Raw genomic sequence first — 12,830 nt, forward strand, 5'->3', positions numbered from 1 at the left:
ATGCTCGTCATCAGCACAGCTCCACTGTGCCTCATGACGAGCTGAGCTCGTCATGAGCATTGAAGGGGTTAAATGCAGGCAGAATGTTCGGAACCAGCTCTTGTGATCTCCCCCTCACCGATGTTGTTGGTCCTCCAGTTGATGTAGAGGCCCCATCACTGGGAACCTCTTGTGCCAGAGCCCTGACACTTTCCCGGAAAAAATTCTGGGGGTGCCTCCTCTCCACATGGCGAAGCATTGTGGAGTTCCCAAAAAGAATATTTCTTAGTGGGGTCACCCCGTGACAGGACTGTGTGACAGATCCTGCACTCCACTTTTGGAGCATTTACCATCTTCTGGTCATCGGGTATGGAAAAAAAATTCCAGATGAAATGTTCTTTGACCTTCGGCTGAGGAGGCTCTTCATCAATGAATTCTTTGGATCATCTACACTGCTGGATGGTCTGGCAGCCATGATAATCCAAGATATCCAACAAAGAACCAAGAGCAAAAAGGCAGGTCTTTCAGTCACAAAAGTGAAAGAAGAAGTGAAGGAAATGGGTGGGGATTTCATTCTTTGAAAGTGAAAATGAAATGAAAGTGAAAAGTGTTATTTTAAGGTCACATAACTTGATGCGCTTTAATTATTATTATTATTTTTTATTATAATATTTAAAAAAAAATCCTGGGGCGCTCTCGGTGCGCGCACCGAAGTGCTTCCGGGGGCGCTTACGCGGCGCAAACGTAGGCGCTTCCGGGGGCGCATATGCAGCGCGCCTAAGTGACGTTTTGATAGTTTCATGGAAATGCAAAATTATTTTCATTTCCTTATTCAAAAAAACTGCTTTTATATGTATGGTACTAAATGTCTTGCGTTATTATTTACTTTTCATTCATATTTTTTTACACGAACGCAAGTAGCACTCTGGGTGCGCTTTCCGGAGAGCTTACTGGAGCGCCCCAGGATTTTTTTTTAAATATTATAATAAAAAAAAATAATAATAATTAACACTCACACAAAACAGCAAATTAAAAAAAAATCGTAGGTTACAAACTCGATATAGAAAGGAATTAGCATTTAAAAAACCTATGAAATTCATTGAAAAAAACATAGGTTTGACACCAGTTATAGTTAGGAATTAACATTTAAAAAACCTATGAAATTCACTGAAAAAACCATAGGTTTCACACCAGTTATAGTAAGGAATTAGCATTTAAAAAACCTAATAAGTTCACTGAAAAAACCATAGGTTTCACACCAGTTATAGTAAGGAATTAGCATTTAAAAAACCTAGTAAGTTCACTGAAAAAAACATAGGTTTCACACCAGTTATAGTTAGCTGGAAATTTTACTGACATAAAACCATTGAAATTCCACGTTACAGTTAGTTGGACTCACTATAACTTGCGCGCCTGCAATGCACTACTGATGACGACACATATTACATCACTCATGACATGATAGTGTATATACGATGTTCAACGTTCTCTTAATTCTGAGAACTAATACGACTATTCTAATTCATAATCATGAGGGTGTTTATACCCTCTGTTATGGTCTTATGTTTAAACAACAGACGTTCTTAGATCCCATGAGCCGTTGGATCCCATGAACATTTGTTGTGCATTTTTAATAGTATATCAGAAGTGCAATTGCAATAATATATAAATATGGACAAGGGGGGGTCGGTGTATTCTGTACCGGTCTGCTTAATATCATGTCTCATTATTGATGCTTTAAGTTGCATTGATGTAATGGGGGTGCTGCTACTTTTATATCCCTATTGTGATGAATCTTGCTATTTCTTTTTTTTATGTCTTGTAAACACATTTTTATGACAAGTATTTGTACCATGTGGTTTTAAGATTTATTTTAAATTGAGTAAAGCTTGTTACACCACATCTTTAACTTGCTTTTCTTTCTACTACTACGTATAGATCTTTGTCTGTTTCTGATATGCTGTGTCCTGGTCACGTGTTGCTGTGTTCTACCACAGTGCATAGATAATTGTCCATTCCTGATACACTATGTCAGACAGCTAACTGATTTGTTTTTAAAATAAATAAGTCATGCATTCAGAATTGATTACAAAAGGATCTGATAAAGTTTTGAGAGATTCATCAGTGACATATGTTGTCCCTTATATATCTTACTTCACCCCCGCTGTACTACGAGACATGATTAAAATTAAGTAAACAGGAAACCTTAACTTACACTAAGATCACTCCTTTGTTGCTTCTACCTTCAAACAATAGGCGTGTCCCCGTAATGTTTGCACACAAACAAAGCTGCCATCTTTTTAGAGACAAGTATACTGGCTGATGTCTCCTACCCTTTCCACAGAGGTATGCTTTGGTGGGTGTGGGTGTTAAAAGTCAATCACACCTGCCAGGTAATCTCTGGCCAGCAGGTTATATTGCAGAGCCTGTATCTGAAATCCGAAATCAATGCAGACACGTGTATTAGTATTTTATTTTAAAATAATAATTATGATATGATATTTTTCCTCAAATAATGTGAGAATTGTCTTTCTTATAAACATCTCAGCACAGAAAAACAATTAAAGAGAGAAATCTTGATACACCTAATCATATTTCATCATAGATCCATAAATAAATCGTCTGAATACTACCTCTATTAGATTAGTTGATGTATTGCTTCATTACTTTGGATTATTTTTAGGGTGAGTCATATAACTGTTGGGGCATGCTTTGAAGCACTTTCTTTTAGTATCGCTCAAGGAATGAGAGCATCAGCCTCGCCACACTCGGTCACTCTTATCTTTTGTAAGTTTACCGTATATTATGGACTGTGGAAAAATAGTTGGTGTTATAATTACCTGACTTGGTTTACACTATAGTATTCCTCTTGCCTTCTGTGATCTCTCCCGTTCTCTCTCTCTCCATCCCCCTACCCTACCCTTTTCACCCTTTACGTCACTCTCGATGTCCCTTCAGGTGAATCGGACGGTTGCAACCTGTTGGGGAGTAATCAGAACACTCAATAGAATTCGCAGCTATTTGTCCCTTCAAGCACGTAAGCAGATTTCAGTCGCCCTTGTTGGTTCCAGGTTAGATTACTGCAACTCTCTCTACATGGAGTCCAACAAGGGCCTTATACATCGGCTGCAAATCGTGCAGAATGCTGCTGCACGTTTTGTCCTAGATCTTCCTAGGGCATCTTCTGCTACTACTGCGAGGAGAGACCTCCATTGGCTGCCTATTCAGCACAGAATTTACTATAAAATTCTGTGCCTGACCTATAGAGCCCTCGAGGATGGACCTAAAGGTGCCATCAGCTCCCTGCTTACTCGCTACCATCCCACAAGGTGTCTTCGATCTTCGGGACTTTTCCAGCTTGTTGTCCCCCGTTTCAAGCTCACCAGATGGGGAACCAGGGCCTTCTCTGTTGCTGCCCCCCAGCTCTGGAACAGCGTGCCCATGGAGATTAAAACTCTACCTTCCCTGGATCTGTTCAAAAAGGCCTTAAAAACGTGGTGCTTTTTAAGAGCTTACATGGGTTGAACTGCAGGCTTTTGTTATGAGCTGGTTTTAGAATTAGGCGCCTTGACGCCCACTGGGCTAAGTTTGCGCACAACAAGATTCCTTTATTATTATTATTATTATTGGAATGTTCCTACAGTTGAGCCAGAGGCTGCTTTAGAATGTTGACAAGGCAGCCTGACTGGCAGAGTGCTTGGTCGCTGGCTGGAGCGCAACGTGTTAGAGGTTCCTCAGTGGAGGTCATATTAAAGGCTCTTATTCTTCACTTACCTGTTCCAGGCATCTTTGTAACACTGGCGGTGACTGGTCTGCGTAAAGGAGCAGAACGGAGCTCCCTCCCTTCTGCTTTCAGCCTCTACATTGATGTAGTTAATGCCTTGTGGCCCACAAGATAGAGGTACTGTTTTCAAGTGTTTTCTCCAGCGATCAGCTCCTCTCACAAGGACTTCATCTGCAGAGGTTTTTACTCAGTGATCAGATTTCATCATGGATGAAAACCTCACTACCTGTGCTTTCATTGTTTCCTGCTGCGTTTGTGTAGCCTGCCAGCCTCCTCTTGGCTTACAGGCACAGCTCTTTGCTTCTCAATTGTCTCCTGCTCCTTTATTTATCCGATGCTCCTTCGCCGGCTGGCGTGGCTAATATATCACACATTATTTGCACCTTGATGTGTTGCGCAATAACCACTCCAAGCTGGTAGTTTAGCGTAAAAGGCAATTTATTAGGACAGGGTTGACAATCAACTTCAACAAAACACTAATAAACGGTTAACAATCCCCAGCCTCTTGTCTACCAACCATCATCCACTCTCGAACTCCAATTACTCACTCCCAATTCACACCACAACCTCTTCAGTAATACCATTCACTTCTGTTTCAACCTCCTCCAGCATTTCCAGCCATCGAACTCCTGTCTGCCACACCCACATCCTGCACCTGTATCCTCCTTCCCAAAAGGGTGATTATGGCCATCATGGACTCCTCACCCCTCCCAAGTACTGCCAACCAGGGAACCCCCAGAGGGCGGTTACCTGGCCCACCCCACACCAGTGCACCTTTCATTCTCACACCTGTCGGCACCAGATAGACTTGTTTCACAAATGACTGATAGCATCCTGCATTTCCATCGAATAGTATGCATTCCCCATGTATGAAAGGTGCACTACGTCGTCGCGAAAGAGAAGGGGCTCCTCGAGCCGCAGCCCCACATGAGCAATTACTTTGATCCCATGGTCACCGCAAAAAAGTCTCATAGCCCTATTCAGCATTCGCCTCGCCCTTTCAATGGCTGCAGGCTTCAGTGCCCCCCTCCAGACACGTTGTGGCACAAACTCAGTCCAAACGATGCAAGCACCAGCTAGATTGCTTCAACAATCCAGGTAACCGTCCTGGTTCCCAGCCCCCGAACGTAACCTACGAAGGAAAAAGAGATTAGCACTACAACCAATACATCATCAACGCGCCAGCAGCAGCCCTGCCTAACCAAAACGTCCCCTTCATCATTTTCCCACATAGCATTCGCAACAGCGAGACCTCCAACGCCCAATCCTCCTGATCTCATCACACGACCACCCAAACCGAGCTGCTGCCGTGGCCACGCCTATCCGGAACGAGTGCGTCCCATACCTAGCAGGATCCCAGCCCGCTCGCCACAGAGCCATCCTCAACACCTCCAGCAACCGGAAGGAAGTCAAACACTTCTGAGTGGCATGACAAAATATTTCCCCCACTGTCGTCTGCGCCTTGCCACAAAGCTCTCTCCACTCACGCACCGGGCACACCTCACAACCACTCTCACCCAGCCATACCCACTTGCCCCATCCGACCTGGTCCGTTTTAGAACGGCGAAACCAAATACCCAGACGAGACCCATCCAGACGTGTGTCCTCAAACATTCTACCAGGTGTGCCCCTTGTCCCCACCAACTAGGACACCCAAAAGCCCCAGAAAACATCCAAATCATGCACAACCGGAACAAAGCCACTTTGTGGCCATCATAACAGCAATGTGGCAAGTCCGCCAAACAAGACCTGCAACAACTCAAACATAATCGCCTCTCTAGGTGCCTCCCCCCCACCCTCCACCCTCTCACACCCCCAACCTTTAAACATTCTGCTCAGCAAATCGCTCCTAGCCGGATAAAAGCCCAAATACAACATGCAGTATAAAGAAATCCATGCCAGTTTTTCAGAAATTGTCATCTGCAAGAGTCCCCTGTCCATGCAATCCAGCACAAATCAAACCCACCCTGCTCACAGTTGCGCCTGGGCATACACCATGCATCCCTGGTCCAACCCAAAAAGGCAAAAAATTCAGACCACGCCTGCCTGTAAGAGCTCCTCTTGGAGTCCGCTGTAGATTTTCACACCAAACCCACTACTCTCACTCCCCCCAGGCCCAGATATCCTCCGGCACCTTAGTCTTGCAAGCTTCCGCTCCCGGCGCCAGCCACCTGAAACGCTGCCACTGAGAATGAAACAATGCATCCGCAATGTCATTGCTTGCACCCAGGACTTGTTGCGTGCAGAACAGCACATTAAATCGCAAACATAGCAGCATAAAACTTCGTAGTAAGCGCAACACTCGCAGGTCCCTCGCCTTCTGATTGTTTACCAAGTCCACCACTGTCCTGTTGTCAACATGAAACGAAAATGACCTTTTCTGAAACTCCGGACCCCACACCTTCAGTGCCACCAATAAAGGGAAGAATTCAAGAAAAGCAATGCTCCTGCCCTGTCGCATCCAATGGAACGGGCCCTGCTCCGCGCACCATCGTCCGTCCCAGAAAATCCCGCACCTGCAGAGTCCGAATAGAGTTGCACTTGCCACACAATCTTATGGTGCGCAAAATCCAGGGAAACAATATTGAAATTCTTCAAGAAACGTAGCCACACCCGCATATCCGACCGGACCCCCAGAGTGACCCTGACCCTGTGATGAGGGAGCACTGCCCTTAAAAGGCCATGCCAAGGCGCCTCCAAAACATCTTTCCGGCCCTCACCACCCGGCACGCAAAGTTCAGCAACCCCAGGAGATGATGCACTGTCCTCAGATCAATCTTCCATTCTCCGATCACATGTAACAGAAAAACCTGCATCTCATTCCCTTTCCGAATCCAGCTCGATACCCAAAAAAGTCAAACAGCAACTGGGACCAGCAGTGTTCTCGGGTGCCAAAGAAACTCCCAAATCCAAAGCCATACTCTGGAACTGCTCTAAAGCCGCCCCACACTCCCCCGTCCGTCCCCTTCCAACAAACAAAAAGTCATCAAGGTAGTGCAACACCAGCTGATGCCCACTCCTGTCCACTAAGGCCCACTTCAGAAAGGAACTGAATGTCTCAAACAGCACAGGGAATCGCACAACCCATCGGCAAGACCCTGTCCACAAAAATGGCACCTTCAAACTGCATTCCCAGTAGGGGGAAATCAGCCGGATGAATTGGAAGGAGGTGAAACGCCGACTTGATGTCACATTTCGCCATTTCCGCCTCCCGACCACACGCCCGCACCAGACCGATGGCATCATCGACCGAAGCGTACAACACCCTGGAATCCTCCTCCGCAATTAAATCATTCACTGAATTCCCTTCCGGCCAGTACAGATGGTGAATCCATCTGAACTCCCCCTGCTCCTTCTTAGGTAAAGCACCCAAAGGAGAGATAATGGAGAGATAATGAGATCCCGAAAAGGCCAAGTATCGAACTGGCCCATGATCCTGCCTTCAAATACTTCTTTCTGCAATTTCTCCGCCACCACACCTGTTAACTAAGCTCCCGAGGACCCTGATAACCTACCTGAAACCCTTCCGTAAACCCCCAATTGATCTTCAATGCCGCCTCTCTATCAGGGTACCGAGAGAGCCATGGACTCATGGCCTCAACGTCAACTGGTGTAGGGGCCCTTTGGCCCAGCTTGCCCTTGTCTCTTGTTAATCCTCCACTGCTCGGAGGGCATGGCCAGCGTGAAACATTGGGTGACAGGGTGGCATCCACCACACTTGGAAAACTCATGCTTACACTTGCACGGTGTCGTGTGCGGAAACATTTATTAAAGTTCCAACAGGCCCCAGTCTTAGCCCCCCTGGGCTTGGGCGACTGACCAGCCACCCCGGTGTAGGTGTAGTGCCTTCCCACTCCAGCCGAAGCTCCTGGCCCTTGCCCGAGACTGGGTGGGAGGCGACTGAAACAACGGGTATGCAACTGGGAGGCCACTGGCTGTATGCGTAGAGGCCACCGAATGTGTCGAGGACATCCACTGTACCCAGAATTCTTGGTCCATCTCCCCCCACACCTTATCTGGGTTGATGCTAATCCTGGCCCTAAACTCTTCATCATAACTGAGCCAGGCAAACCCGGCGAAATGCATCTGGGCTTTCCTGATTATGTCCATATACTTAAGCAGAGCTATCACCCTGTCAGTAGACAGTGAGGACCCCATATATAGCCCCATATATAGGGAGTCCCTTGCTGGGTCCAGTGTCGGGGGCAGTGCCCCATCCCTTTCTGGGTCCCCGGAGGAGTAGATAGATAGGAGGGAGCACCAGCTGGCTTTGGAAAAGCTCAGGTTAGAGCATGCCAAGGAGATAGCGCAGCTGGGTGTGTAGAAGAAAAATCTAGTAACTGAGAGGGTCTTAGCGCAGGAGAGGAAGGCAGAGGCTGAGAGGGCCTTTGCCTGAGAGAAATTAGCTCAGGAGGGTAGATTATCCCCTGAGTGCAGTTGTAGTTTTCTGGGTTCCTGTCGGAAGCTGGAGAAGAAATGGCTCCACGGCCGAACACCAGACAGCCACACAGCACACATGAGCACCACCCGCAGACACCACCAACTCATCAGGACCGCCAAGAGGACAGCCTTCAAGGACCGCCTAGACAAGAACGCACACAACACCATAGAGCTCTTCAGCATCATGAAAGAACTCTCCAACCCCAGCTCCAACTCCAATGACATCCCACCATCATAAGACCTGTGCGACTCCCTGGCCACTTTCTTTCACCGCAATATCACCAACATCCACGACAGCTTCAACTCCGAGACCACCGCACCCACCACTGAGTCCACCACCCCCGCGACCACTACCCGCACCAGCCGCATGGCCGCCTGGTCCAACGTCAGTGACGAAGACACCATCAAAACCATGAACTCCATCCACTCCGGATCCCCATCCAACCCCTGCCCTCATCACGTCTTCAATAAGCATGGGCGAATTTTACGAATCTGGCGTTCGCGAATTTGCGTATTTGCGAACTCACAATCCGCAAAATTGGTGAATTCTCGCGAATTTGCGGATTTTTTTTTGTGTGTTCGCAAGGGTTTCTGCCAGTTCGCGAGGGTTTGGTACCAGTTCGCAATTGCGAACTTACTTGTCGGCTCGAAATGGTTGCGACTATGTTGTTTCTACATCTGGTTCATCATCACCGGTTCCCAGCACCCTCTGTTTAACCACTGCCACCCTCTGTTTCACCCATGCCACCCTCTGGTACATCAATGCCACCCTCTGGTTCATCATCACTGTAGATTATGGGAGGGAAAAGCAATCACACCTGCCCTGCTTCAACTGAAATGAATTAATTTGGGGTTGGTTTATTAATGTGTCACTGTTTTAAAATTCCAGTCTGGCACCTGCTTCCTTATCTGTAATTTGCTTTCTGTTGCAGTGCAACTTTTTTTTTCCAGGACCTTTGTGGCCTACTTGTAGCTATTCTATGAGCCTGCTGTGAGGGTCAGAGCAGGGTCATACAATTGTTGCAACTAGCAACTGAACTCTGGAGGGGCCCCAGTCAGGAAGCACTACAGGGAATGGTTACTATTACTAATGATGAGTTTGAACTTTTGCAACTGCTGAGTGCTTTCATTTTTGAAAATTCGTTTTTCTGCAGAGCAGCAACTGTAAATCCCCAAACAAACATAGGCAACTGAACTCTGGAGGGGGCCCTCAGGAAGTACTACAGGGAATGGTTACTAATGATGAGTGAACTTTTGCACCTCCTGAGTGCTTTCTGCAGAGCAGCAACTGTAATGCCCCAAACAAACTTACTTATGAAAGTTGATTTCTAATCCAAAAGTGATCCAAAGAGAGTCCAAAGGCCTCAAATCCCAAAAAGTGCAGGCAAATGTCAACCTGAGGAGGTATTCTGATAAAAATCATCATTTTCAGAAGGTCTATGCTGCTTGCTAGTGGATTTCTTGTGCAGAATTGCAAATTTTGTAATTTTGCGAGCGCGAGATTATTGCTGCCCACCGCACCTACATGTTCGCAATTGCGAACTCTCGCGATCCCGCAGCAAGATCCAAAATGGCGCAGCACTCGCAAAAATATCGAGAAAAACAACTCGGCAAACGCTGAATGACGGTAAGTGAACGCCGCACGCCGCAAAATTGTATCACCAAGAAAAAAAAATCCACTGCGTGCGAATTTGCGGATTTTGCGGGAAATTCGCGAATCTCGCGGATCGCGAATTTACCGAAAATCCGCAAAATTCGTGAGCGGAACGGATTTTCCGCCCATGCTTAGTCTTCAACAAAGCCAGCACGAACTGACTTGGCTTGGCAGTTCGGGCTGGACTTTCCCAATGAGGCACAGGGTCAGACTGAATTGCATATAGCCATGTCTGAACTGGGGTGGCAGAGTGGGATAAAGAACGGTGATGGATTAAACCCAGATCTTTTGACTGGGTGTGAGTGTTTGATTGATTCAGATGCTCCGTCCATCACCACCCCCTTTTGTACCGCTTTTGGCCAGGGTATGCTCAGACGTGAGTCCCTTGCTCACTTTGCCACTGGATTCAAGCAAGCCGGGCTGAAGACGGCTGGAATGCCAGGAACCGGTCCTCGGAAGCTTGTTTCCGGTCCAGGGAAGACATGGCTTGGCAGTTTGGGCTGGAGGTCACGCAACCTGGGGGTCATTCTCAACTCCACCCTCTCCATGACCAGGCAACTCAACGTCGTCTCTGCATCCTGCTTCAAAACCCTCCGAATGCTCCGCAGGATCTTCAAGTGGATCACTCCCGACACGAGAAAAAACGTCACCCAGGCCCTCATCACCAGCAGACTCCAGGAATGCCCTCTACTCAGGAACAACAACCAAGCTCCTAAGACTACTACAACAAATCCAGAACGCCTCGGCATGTCTGATCCTCGACGTCCCCCGACGCAGCCACATCACACCCCACCTGAGAGGCCTGCACTTGCTCCCCGTCAACAAGAGGATCACCTTCAAGCTCCTCATCCACGCACACAAAGCACTACACAATTCCGGACCTACATACCTCAACAACCAACTCAGCTTCCACACCCCCACCGAACCCTCCGCTCAGCCAACCTCGCCCTCGCCACAGTTCCTCGTATCTGGAAAACCACCGCCGGCGGCAGATCCTTCACCTACCTCGCCGCCAAGACCTGGAACGCTCTCCCTACCAGCCTGCGACAGACCCAGGACCTGCTGGCCTTGAGAAGACTTCTCAAGACCTGGCTCTTCGATCAGTACCCACCCCCCCAGTGCCTTGAGACCCTCATGGGTATGTAGGGCACACTAGAAATGCAGTGATTGATTTATTGATTGGCAGTGATATTCCAGTTGGGAGGGAACAGAAGTCCGAAGTGAGGAGTGAATGGGAAATGTGTTCCCCAGTGGAAGAACCAGTGGGTCAGGGACTAGCCAGTTGAGCAAAGTTCCCTTGGAGTGACCATGGTGACACCACTTCTGTTCTGGGGGATCTTCACGCACTGTAAGGTGGACAGGTGATGGGGGATCTGCACCTGACAGATGGTCACACAAAATATTAGACATGTTTACCCTCGGGGGGATAGTGTGTGAGTCCCCAGAAGTCCTGGAGTGCCAGGCAAGTACTCCCCCAAAGGTTTTAGACCCAAGGTTGAGAGGCCAGGTTCAGGATCTGCCTGACCTGGAGGGAAGGACGGCTGTAACCAGTGTCCTGTCCGGTTCATCTTCCAGGGGTACATAACTTTGGAAGAGGGTGTAGAGGGTGGGAATCCTCGCCTCGGACCCCGGTGCAACCTGAGGGGTTAAAACCTAGGTTGGGAGACCAGTTATGGGAGAGAAGTCCTGAACTGGTGGGAGAGTGGTGTTCTATGGGCACCTCTTCGAGGAGGAGAGGGCAGAACCCTAGAAGGAGAGGTAGGGGAGGAGAGCCTCACCGTGTCTTCTGGTCAGCCTGAGGGTGCAGACCCTAGGCTGGAGGATCAGTGGAAGTCTAGAACTGTCCTGAGGAGAGGAAGAGTTGAGAATGGCTACTATGTACCAGGGGTTACTACCCCCCTCTGTGAATAGGCAAGGACCAGTGGCATCTGAGTGGCCTAGGGCCTGGTCCGGGCCACGGACAGCTTAGGGGTATCAGTGGGGTAGCCCAGTTGTTCCGGACAGCTTTTTCAGAAGGAACCACATGGGTTCACAGTGGTGTAGAACAGGATGGTGTACCTGCAGTTGCGGGTCCACGTCCGTCTTCTATCGCCGCAAGCAGGGGAGCCCATCACTGTGGTGATTGGTCTGCCCTGCGTTTTGGCTGGAAGGGTGTTGTGTCGGACCTGGCCCTTTTGGCAGGTTCACCCCTAAACTTTTTGCTTTTAAATGTGACCTGTTGTTAGTTGTTTTTGGCTTCTGCGCACTTTAACACTGTGTCCCAGTGTAAAGTTCATGCGCAATCTGAGTGCGTGTGGTGAGATTGGCCTACCCTCCCATAGGAATGCATGGGGGATATGTGTGTCCATGGTAGTTCCTGATGTGAGAGGAGTGCAGAGGCGAGCTTTATATGTGCAAACTCGTGAGATTAAATGCTGTGTGACGGTGTGCGCAGATTTAATGTGACTAGTGTAGAAGTGCCACTTCTAGAAGTTGGCATGTCTGTGTGCAGTGAATGTGAATTGCCTGTCTGGGTTGTGAGTGACAGAGGCTGGTTGGTGTGCCTGGGTCTGCCCGGTGGTGAATAGTGGTGAATAGGGTGGTGAATAGGGAGATCTGCATGTAGATGGGGGGAGGAGTTGCACCTGGGACCTGAATAGGGTGGTGCCTTCCCTCCACAATGCTGGCTCCACCCCTTGTGGTGCGTCTGATGTTTCTAGCCAGCCCTGTGACTAGGGAGAGGGGCTGAGCACAACAAAGTGCTCCAGAATCAGTTGTATCTGGTTTTCCCCTTTCCCTGCAACCTTGAGACAAAGGAAAATATGTGTATAAGAAGGGGGTGTGACCCCCAGGTTAAATGTTGTCTCTTTTATCCTGACTTCAGGGGGGCCTGCTACGGCTGCAGGGCGACAGGAGGAACTGCCACTGGGGACTGCCTCCCTGCTGGGGGGCCCCGTGAGGTTGCCCCTGGGCCCAGCCTTTGCCCCCCCTGAA

At 48.4% G+C, this 12,830-nt stretch overlaps 1 protein-coding gene across 1 annotated transcript in view; it reads right to left on the minus strand.

The window, feature by feature from the left end:
• Positions 1-12,830, minus strand: part of LOC147725846 (vomeronasal type-2 receptor 26-like) — a 632,864-nt gene that overhangs the window by 607,260 nt on the left and 12,774 nt on the right. The gene's annotated exons all lie outside the window — the stretch shown is intronic.

Source organism: Lissotriton vulgaris, chromosome 3_1, assembly GCF_964263255.1.
Source record: "Lissotriton vulgaris chromosome 3_1, aLisVul1.2, whole genome shotgun sequence".
NCBI classification, from domain to species: Eukaryota; Metazoa; Chordata; class Amphibia; order Caudata; family Salamandridae; genus Lissotriton; species Lissotriton vulgaris.